The following is a 10,850-nucleotide window of genomic DNA, read 5'->3' as shown; positions in this document are numbered from 1 at the left end:
TTTAGTTGGGGCACAACACTGAACAGCCACTGATGCCACTGTTTGTTGTGTCATGAATGAGAACTGGACTGCTATGGACTGGAATCATATGGAATCATATCTGTCTTAAAACTATCTTTTAAAATAAAAAAGCAGGTGAAACAAATCCCCACTGCCCCCCTCCTTGTAACTACAGCAGTGTCTGACACAGCTCTGGACATTACATTATAGCTGTGCTCTGTTATCTGTTATCTGGATTGTGTTACACTTCATTGTTTGACAGAGATGTCACGATACATTTACATCTTTAGTTATGCTCTTCACTCACAATAAGAGTCCAGTCAGAAATGGTCAGTCTCAAGGGTTGTTGATTAAGTGAGAGAGAGGCCCATGTTATTTCTGTTAATGCTAAATGATTGGTTTATCTTGCACTCTGAAACAAGTGGCTGATAATGAGCAAGGGCTGAGTGAGGGCTGAATGAAATAGGAAATGAATAGTGGCGCTGAGTAATTCCGTAAATGCTGATTGATTTCCTGAGATGTTTCAGGAGAAAATGACCAGTCCGATTTCAAAACCATTGAGCAGATGTCTGTGTGTCAAGATGTCCTAGATGTCATGGTGATCATCACATTAGATATTTGTGTTTTTGTATTTGAAAAAATATGGGAAAAGTTCTATCTTCATGCTGTAGTTCATGAATCTGGAGATTTTTGGCATGCTTACCTGATGATCATAAAGCTGTGTTCCATTTACCTCAGAAGTTGGATGACATCATACTTCGAGCTGACGGAGTTTAAGGGAAACATTCAGACAATTTTACACTATTTCACAACAATTCCAAAAAGAAAAACTTTTTTAGTTTGCTAAAGAGTTTGGAGTTTCCCACAATTTATTTAAAACTCCTTTACTGGTGTTCTCTGTTAAAGTTATTTATATTATGTCACATTTTCTATGTCTCAGGTTAGCATGGTTAGAGATACCAGATGATAAAAACACATTATGCAGTATTTTGCACACCCAAACCCCATGAAAACATGTAGATAAAGAAAAGTTGCACAACACTGTGTGTACATCTAATTTTTTTTTTTTGTCTGAAATTGTAGTTGTGTAGTTGTGACAGACTGTAATTATAACACAGAATGATAGCAGGTCATCTTCAGTGACGACGAGTCACACTTTTATCTTGGTGGAGATGACCAAGCACTGTGGTCAGCAACAATATCAGTGGTTTATTATTATGAATTGACAGTCAGTAGACCTAGTGTCATGGTGTGGGGTGCAATTTTGTATGATGCCAGATAACCTTTGGTCCTCATTACAGGCACTTTGAAAACCCAACATTACATGAATGAGGTTCTGCAACCAGTGACCCTTTCTACCTTTTTTTAAATGCACATTGCAATGCTCATTTTTCAACAGGAAATGCTTTTTCAACAATGCTTATCTATATACTGCTGTCGCCTGAAGAGCTTGCTTTGAAGACACAGATACTATGCCATGGACTGTCACTTTGACAGACCTTTTCCTGATTGACAATGTATAAGGAATGGACTATTAACACTCCACCTATCTTGAAATCTGCAGAAACTGCATGAGAATATTCACGTTGTATGGGATGTATTAATGACAAGACACCAATAGGAATCTCTTCACATGCACTATACGTGCGTTTTAAAAGACTTTTGTATGTGTAGGTCAGTAAATACATTTTTAATAATTCATTTTTGCTGGGAACCTTTATGTTATTTTAGTTCTTAGCAAGATCAAATAAATCAATCTATGGTTTAAAGGTTTGTGTGGGTTGATCTATAAAGCTAGTTATCAAAGAAGGACTTACCTTACTCAATATTTTTGAGCACCCGGTACACATAGAAGGGACAATTCAAGTTCTGAGGACGGCTGAGAGTCCAGTTGCTGCCTGCTCTGTGTGTACTCGACCTGAAGGAGACCTGAACAGAATTAGCCATGGACTGTAGTGTGAGGTTTCATTACAGATGAGTCAAACAGTTTAACAGACTTATTTATGTTGAAAGAAACAGTCAAACATGACATATTTCCAGACTGTGGTTGTTAGCCCTACTTTGACCTCTTGATTTGTATGAAGGCTGTAGACTGAAGAATAATGAAGGAAAAAGTGGAGCTCACTGGTCTGAATGCTCATTACATGGTTCAGCCCTTGGTCTACCACACCCTAGACAGCAACCACGAAAGGTTTCACCCGAAAACTGCCAGAGTTCCCATTGAATGAGCCAAGCAGGCCTACTCCCAGGACTTAAAAATAACAGGATTTACAGGAATCATTAAATACAGGTGAAGATAAATGGCTATGTATCCATTTTAAGCGTTGGAACCAAGAATGGAGACCAGAGAACAACGCCAGGGAAACCTACGACGATGTTATTACTTAAATTGAAGACCACTTTGTGCAGTTTTTGCCGTTTCTGTCACTAATTAGTGTGAAATTTGTCTACATCTGTAACTAATGTTGCATTAAGGAGTGGGGACCATGGTTAAAGTCCCTAGGAACCAAAATCTGAGTTACTTTTTGAATGGGGTATAATTTGACTCTTGTAAAAGTACATGTTTCTTCTGAATTTTTTCACAAAGTCTAAGAAACGTCTACTGTATTTTACCAGCATCACTCTCATTTAGAAGAACTATAGAAAGAGTGGTTCCAAAAGTGGGTCAGGCTGATGTCAGCAGAACCCTGACCAATCACAAGGCTAACAAAGCTTCGCTCTTTTTTTGAGTCTTAGCAACCAGACCCAGAACCATTTTAATGAACTAGCTATCAACAAGTTATGCTTCTCCATCTCAAGACTGTGGCTGTGACAGAAATTGCTCTCTATTTACTATTTAGGGCACTATTGAGTTCGTCTGCCATTTTTCTCTGAGTGTCCGAATCATTAAGGGGAATTGGAATGTGGTTTTGAGGGCACTAAAGACTCCCATAATGCACCATAATTTATAGTAAACATCGCTGCTTACTTCAAGAGTAGTCTGAATGTGTCCCAGACAGACAAACAAACGGAGCGGACAGCGAGCCAACAGGGTTGCCAGATTTTAACAGTGGGATTCAGATAAAATGTGTTTAAAATATGCAGAGAAAACTGCCTAAATAGCTAATGTTCATCAACAATATTACAGGGTTTATTCCAATATGATCTTAAATAAAATACCTTAAACATCTTAAATATCACCAATTACAAAATTTAAATGATTTTATCTGCATGTTTGTATTATGTGCTTTGTGCATTGTATTATAGTACACAGTAATGAGGGAGTAGGGATCCATTTTGGTCACAGCCTGTGTGTCTTGCAACAGAGATAGAAAGCTGTTAGTTGCACAGATTCATTAGAATATTAAGACCACACCCACACAGTTCTCAGAGAGGTCTAAAGAAGTGCATTTTGGTGATTTTTTATCACATTTCTGCTTTGTGTTGTCTATTCAAACATTGCTGAATGCTTCACATAACACTACAATTAAACCCCAAGAACGCTAGATGCATTATTGTTATTAATCCTAATGCATTAACAAATGGCAAATTATTTGGCAACTGTTAAGTTTAGCATTAGTCTTGTGGAGTCCCACAGGGTTCAATTTTGGGACCTATGAAACTGAGAATAATTATGACAGCAGTGTCGTTATTGAAAGTATTGAAAGTGTGGCCTTACTTACAGGGTTTAAAGGGTTACTATTCTACCAGAAAATTAATATATAAATGTTCTGGAACCCATATGTACTAAACATACAAACACATGTCCCACATATGTGCATGTTATCTGCGATAATGATCCAATCCAATGAGCCGGCAAATGCAGCAATAATCAAAATCTAATGTAATACTTACATTACGTTTCATAAAGCATTAGAACAGCATATAACACTTAATTCCATTTTTTTTCCTTCCTTCCTTTTTATTTGAGCCCATTCCCAAATGGCACACATGGGCTTGTAGTCTTTCAGCAGGAGTGTCTTGGACCTGAGAGAGACCTGTACACTGTCAACTCTGGAGCCTGAGAAATGTTTTGACTATATAAAGCTGTTATATGAATCAGTTGTTGTGTGTTTATAGATTATGATTAGTAGTTTACAGATATATGACATCAGGGTAAGTCAGTATTTGGAATAGAATATCCAATAAGGGCAAAAACAATGGTGTGTTTATTTGATGTGTACAAATATTTTGATTCAGGCTGAGTCATACACTTAGCTCATTCTTCAGTAAGTTTAACTGCTGGACAAACAAGAAGCAACAAACCTTTATTCCATCTGTATACAGAGAGATACAGCAAACAGAGGATCATTCTTTACAATATCAGTTCCAATACAGTGCTAAATAACATGCCAACATGGGGCCTGAATTGGAAGACCAACTGGGAACCAGAAAGTTTTGTCCATGAGTTTTATGTTAGCCTTACATATGGATGTCAATGATGGGCCCCATCCAGGTCAGTGATAGGACTAGAAGGGATGGGCCTCAATCTGGGTTATACTCTGTATACAGGGCCTACACTAAAAAAAAGAAAATTAGTAAAATTAATTTAAAAAAAGTTTCGCAACTTTCTGCATTTGCTTTTTTTAAGTAAATTTAATTTCAGATAAATTTAAGTAACTTCAACTCGGTTCCAAGACTTAAATGTTACATAGAGTAAATATGTGGACTGAACTTTAGTCAATCCTTTCTTTTAGTAAACTTTACTTTATTTATTTTTGCTGAATCAAACCTTTCTTTAAGTAAATTTTACTTAACTGATTTTTGCTAAATCTAACCTTTCTTTTAGTAAACTTTACTTAATTTATAATATAATTACTAAATAATACTTAAATAATACTTAATAATATTATAATTCCTGAAATTTAAATATGTTTAGTTAAAACACACATTCAAATATTTACATAATCTCAAAGATGTATTTTGTAGACAGACCAAGTTTCCCTGTCTTAACACATGCATTCTTTTTAGTATACTAAACTTTTAAATAAAATTATTTGCATTTTTGTAATTTGTAATATTTGCAATTGTAACTAGGTAATATTGTATGCAGAAATTAAGTAAAGTTTACTAAAAGAAATGATTGATTCAGCAAAAATATATTAAGTAAAGTTTACTAAAATAAAGACTGACTAAAATTCAGATCACTTATTTACTCTATGTTACATTCAACTCTTGAAACCGAGTTGCTCTTCTACAGTCTTTGTTTTGAACATAATCAGCAGTCCAGTAAAGGAAGGCAGGCACTGGTCTGACTGTTGACTACATGGTTTAAACTCTGGGCTGGCCGCACCCCATATACTGCAGGCGGCAAAGTTCCACAGAGCTGCAGGATCTGCTGTTAAACAAGCCAAGAAAAACATAATCAATTGGCAGGAAGGAATATGACTAAAGACTAATTTTGGTATTGACATATAGCTGTTTCCTTTGTTTTAGCAATGGAGTTTAGGATTCTGAGCACGTTGGCCATACAGAATGCGCAGCAACTCGGTTCCGGTACATCAGCTCACAGACGCCCTGTGCTGCAGACATCACCGTAGGAGTGATGTGGGAAGAGAGCGCCATCCACCCACCCGGATGGAGCAGGGCCAATTTTGCTCCTTCTGAGTGCTGGCAGCTTGATGGCAAAGCTGCATGAGCGGGGGTTCGAACCTGTGACCTCCCACTCATAGTGGCAGCGCTTTAGACCGCTGGACCACTCGACGCCCGCCACGTGCATGTTTAACCCCTCCTCGTCTCATCACTGGGGCCCACCACTCACATTCATAAGTGGGGCCAACATTGCAACCCATTGACAAAAACATGGACAACCTGTACAGACCCCTGACAATTTTTCCAACATGACTTTAAATTTGGGATCCCAGCATTAGACCCAGGTAACACTGTGGTTACTCAATACCATTACTTAAAACCAACATTATTGAGTTTCATACTCATATTGGACCAGAAATATGTGTTTGTCTGAGTTTTTTTGCTCAATGCTGAAAAACTAATATACTGGCATTCACTGTGTTTTGGTTCCCTCTACTGGTTGATAGCAGTGTAGCTGTTAAAAAGTTCTTCACCATGAGCACAGCTGAATCCATTAAAAACAAATTCTCCTCACTTGTATGGTGTATGACAGCTTCAGAATAATATAGATACTTATAAAGATACTGTAATAAGGAGAAAAACAACATAGGAAAACAAAAGCAAAATCTATAAATCAAATACACACCAATCAAGTGTAACATTATGACCACCTCCTTGTTTCCACACCTATTAATTAATATTTATATTTAATATTAATATTTTATAGCTTCACTGATCTACAGGAGCACTTTGTAGTTCTATATAATTACAGACTGTAGTCCTTTTTCTGTTTCCTGTTCTTCAGTGGTCAAGATCCCATAAGACCAGGAATATAAGGCAGCTACAGTATTATTGGTGGGTGGTGGGTCATTCATTCTCAGCAATGCAGATTTGCAGTGGTGGTATTGTGTGTTATGCTGGTACTAGTGGATCAAACACAGCAGTCCAGCAAATAGTCTCATACACCGAAAGCCCTATGCAGATCCCCTGTGGTTTTCCTCTTTATTATGTAACACGTTGCATAATTTCAATAATTCAGTATTGATTGTTCCTTCATAGCTGGTGGAGGAGCGTCATCATAGATCGACCTGGACATTGTTTCCTGGCACAAGCTGAGAGTGATCTAACTGTCACACACTTGGCTTCAGTTTTCTGCTTCAGAAAGCTGTGTACCACTATAGGAACAGCTCAATAAAGCAGGGATTTAAAAGTTGTTGCATCTTATTTTGATTCAGTGATGTTTGTTAACTGTAAAAATTACAATATGTAACAAGGTCTCTTATTAGTTGATCCTTTTAGGCCCTTATTGCAGATTTCTTTAGATTCATCTGCTTGCCAGAAGGTAACATAGACATGAGGACATCCTGAAGGACACTGGCATCCACTCACTCAACCGTCCAGAAAGTGACACTACTACTACTTTACTAAAATTCACTATATCATCAAATCCCTGGAACTACAACCTTTATCAATAGCCAAAATCTAAAATAAACAAGTAAGTAAGTAAACAAGTAACTTAGACTTTAAGACAGCCTCAAACATTATATGGAGCATTATTCCAGAATTGGGGAGCTTTGTAAGACAATTATATATATATATATATATATATATATATATATATATATATATATATATAGTTTCTTTCTTTTTTTTTCAGCTTACTGGATTATCCTGACAGTAGCACATTACAATAGCCTTGGAGTAATTAGGACATGTACTTATTACTAATAAGGCATTTCCTGGCCTGTCTGTGTTACAAAAGTATAGAAAAGCTGTCCTTGTAATATTAGTTATTTGTTTATCGAATGCTAGATCAGAATGTGATTTTGGACCTAAAAGCTTGTCATCAGGTTTGTCTGATATTTAAAGTTGTGTATCGTCACGTAACAGGGGAAGTTAACAGCATGTTTTTTTTTAAATTAATTATTTACTTGTATAATGTAAATAATAGCGGTCCTAAGATAGAGCCTTGAGGGATTCCACATCTACATTTTGTATAATTGAAAGATAAATATTTTACATTCTCAAAACCAAAGGCTTTTGAACCCAAGAAGGAGGGAGTTACTGTATGTAATGTTCAGCATTTCAGATCTGTTACATTTTTTATTTTTTATTTTTATTTTTTTTGTCTAAATTTGTCAACAGGTTTGGCTAATATTTAAGTTGTGTATCATCTGTAGTTACATGGACGATACACCACTTATCATAACAACCAATATCTATATATTTCAACCAAACTACAAACTGTTAACAATAGAGCCTTTTATAGGGGGAACATCTGGTAAGTTTCAGAAGATCTTGATTTAAGTTCTCAGGTCACATCTGCGTAACAGTGGAGGTTAATGCAATGTTTTTTTTTTAAAAAGAATTTGCCCGATGGGAGCATATAGAAATGTAACATTTAATAATAGCATCCTAAGATAGAGCATTGTGGAATTACATATGTCTTCTGTATAATTGAAGAATACATCATTTACCTTAACAAAATTAAAAATATAGAGGCTTTTGGACCCAAAAGAGGAACCTCTGTTTTGTCATTAATCAGAAGGAGAAATTTACTGTATATAATATTCAGCATTTCCTATCGTAGTCTATAGCACTATCTGAACAGAATTCTTTTTTTAGGAGGTCCTGGGGAAATTTTCTGTTTTATGGGGGGTACTCTGTGATTTTATTCCCACCCGGAACCAACATGTATGTGTTTTTTTTCTCAGACGACCTCTGAGAAAATTACAAGCCTAATTACGCATTCGGACACACCTCGCGTTTAATAAGATAGCTATTTGTTCACTGCTACGCACCGTAATTACACTTTAGCCGCACGTTTCCACGGAGATCCACGTAAACACAACAGTAAGTGGAAATGGAGGAGCTACTGAACGCGATGTCATGTGACCGAGAAAGCCTAAAAACTCACTGGTCCTCCTGTTTTTTTTTATTGCAGTCCGGATGCAATGTTTTATCACTGAGTAAAAGTGTAAAATATTTTTCACATACGAGAAACTAATCCCGTCTGGATAGGGCTTATGTTTGTCATCAGGCTGATATGTAATGTCAATGATATACTGCTCTACATATCAGCCAGTATCTCTACACATCAACCAAATCTTACAAACTGATAACTACAGAGCCTTTTTCTTGATTTTAGTCTTTAGTCTAAGTTTGTTGTCAGGTTTGGCTGATATGTAGAGCTGCGAATCGTGTACACAGTAAACAGTTGAAGGTAACACCAGTTTTTTTTTTTTTTTGATGACTTTGTAAAGTGTCAGCATGTATAGTGTAAATAAGAGAAGTGGACCTAAGATAGAGCCTTGCAGGATTCAAAATCTCAAGTTTGTATAATTGTAAGGTACATAATTTTACCTTTACAAACTGATAATGATTTTAAACACATTATGCAGGGGATTTACACAGGAAAGCAGAAGCATATTGATTCAACACATGCCTCCAATGGCATGCTTCTTATTTAGGTGACCACAAGGTGTCTCCCTCTTCATACTCAACGTTTTCCACAGGCTTGTGCTCTGCAGAGTGTGTGGGTGGCACTAGCGCAGCAGCACTGGTGAACACTGGGTTTGCTGGAATGTATAGAAACACTATGCTTGAAATGTGGCTGGCAGTCAAACCACTACAGAGCTTTCACAACAGTCATTTTTCACTCAGGAAATAGGAAACAGGGATGCGATCCATCAAATCTTGAACATAGTAAAGCAGTGATGAAATAGAAGAAAGGTTTAAAAACCTACAGTACATTTTATGTGTCCCACACAAAGGGATGATTATGTATGTGACTTGTACACTTACACACCTATTCAATTATCTAGTCAGCCAATCATGCTGCAGCAGTGCAGTGCATATGAAATGATGGGATGAAGCTTCAGAATGGAATACATGTGCGGATTTCGGATAAAAATGCTGCCACTATCAAGAGATCGCCATTTCGAATCCTGTTCATGCAGCTTGCCATCAGTTGCTGAAGCTCTGAGGGGGCACAACTGGCCTTGTTCTCTCTGGGTGGGTAGATGGCACTCTTTCCCCACATCATTCCAGGGTGATGTTGCTCAGCACAAGGCGTCTGTGAGCTGATGTATCAGAACCGAGTCGCTGCGCTTTCCTCTGAGTGTGCTGTGATGCTGCATAGTAATGCTGCATCAGCAACAGTTCAAAAAGAGGCCGAGTCTGACTTCACATGTAACAGAGGAGGCATGTACTAGTCCCCACCCTCCTGATGTGTTGAGGCATCACTAGTGATAGGGGGAGTCCTAATGAGTGGGTTGGGTAATTGGCCATGTAAATTGTGGAGAAAATGGAATAAACTGGCCTACAAATAGGTTATTGTTTAGCTAAGATTTTAGCTTTATCTCTTTAAACCATGAAGACCTCAGTTCTACACCTTCAAATCACATAAAAAATAACATATTATTTACATCACTTATAGCATAGTATAGTCACTGATTTATTTATTGTAGATCCCAAATTATAGAGTATTTTGCATCATTCAGTGTAAATAGTGAATTGTTTGCTGTAGAGTTTGTATCGTTTACTGTTGATAATGAATGAATCTTTATTGTAGATGCAGAATCATTTATAGCAGATACTGATTTTTTTTATTAATTGTTGAAATTACTGAATCATTTGTTCTGAATACTGAATTATAGTAGATTTTATCTGAATCATCGACTGTAGACACTATATTATTTGTGATAGTTCATTTGTTGAATTGAATTAAATACTAATATATTTCTAGCATAAACTTCTTATTCAGTAGACACTGTATAATTTGTAGTGCATTACGTTTCAAATTTAATTTATACTGAATCATTTGTAGCTGATACTGAACATGTACTGAATCATTTGATGTAACTGCAGAATCATTTGTTGTAGATACTCATAAAACAATTTCTTAAACATTTAGTATAGATATGAAATTATATTTATAATAGGTCCTAAATCATTTATCTCTGATATCGACGGAAACGTTTATTGTAGATCCTGATTCATTAAGTGTAGATAATGATCATTTATAATCATTTATAATAAATACTGAAATATTTAGCAGCAAACTTTGACATCAAATTATATGTCATATGTACTGAACACAAATCGTTAATTGTAGATGTTTTTTTTTATAGTAGATACTTAATCACAGGTCAAAAAAATTAAAACAAAAAGCCAATAGTTTAAGGTTAAATCTGATCATCTTTAACATATTATTATATTATAAGGTATAAACAATTACCACTTTGGACAAACCACACACACACAAGTACTGTCACAGTTCTTAAGCACCTTTTGAGAGA

The sequence above is a fragment of the Astyanax mexicanus genome, chromosome 22 (assembly GCF_023375975.1).
Source record: "Astyanax mexicanus isolate ESR-SI-001 chromosome 22, AstMex3_surface, whole genome shotgun sequence".
NCBI classification, from domain to species: domain Eukaryota; kingdom Metazoa; phylum Chordata; class Actinopteri; order Characiformes; family Acestrorhamphidae; genus Astyanax; species Astyanax mexicanus.
Note: the sequence above shows the minus strand (reverse complement) of the source record.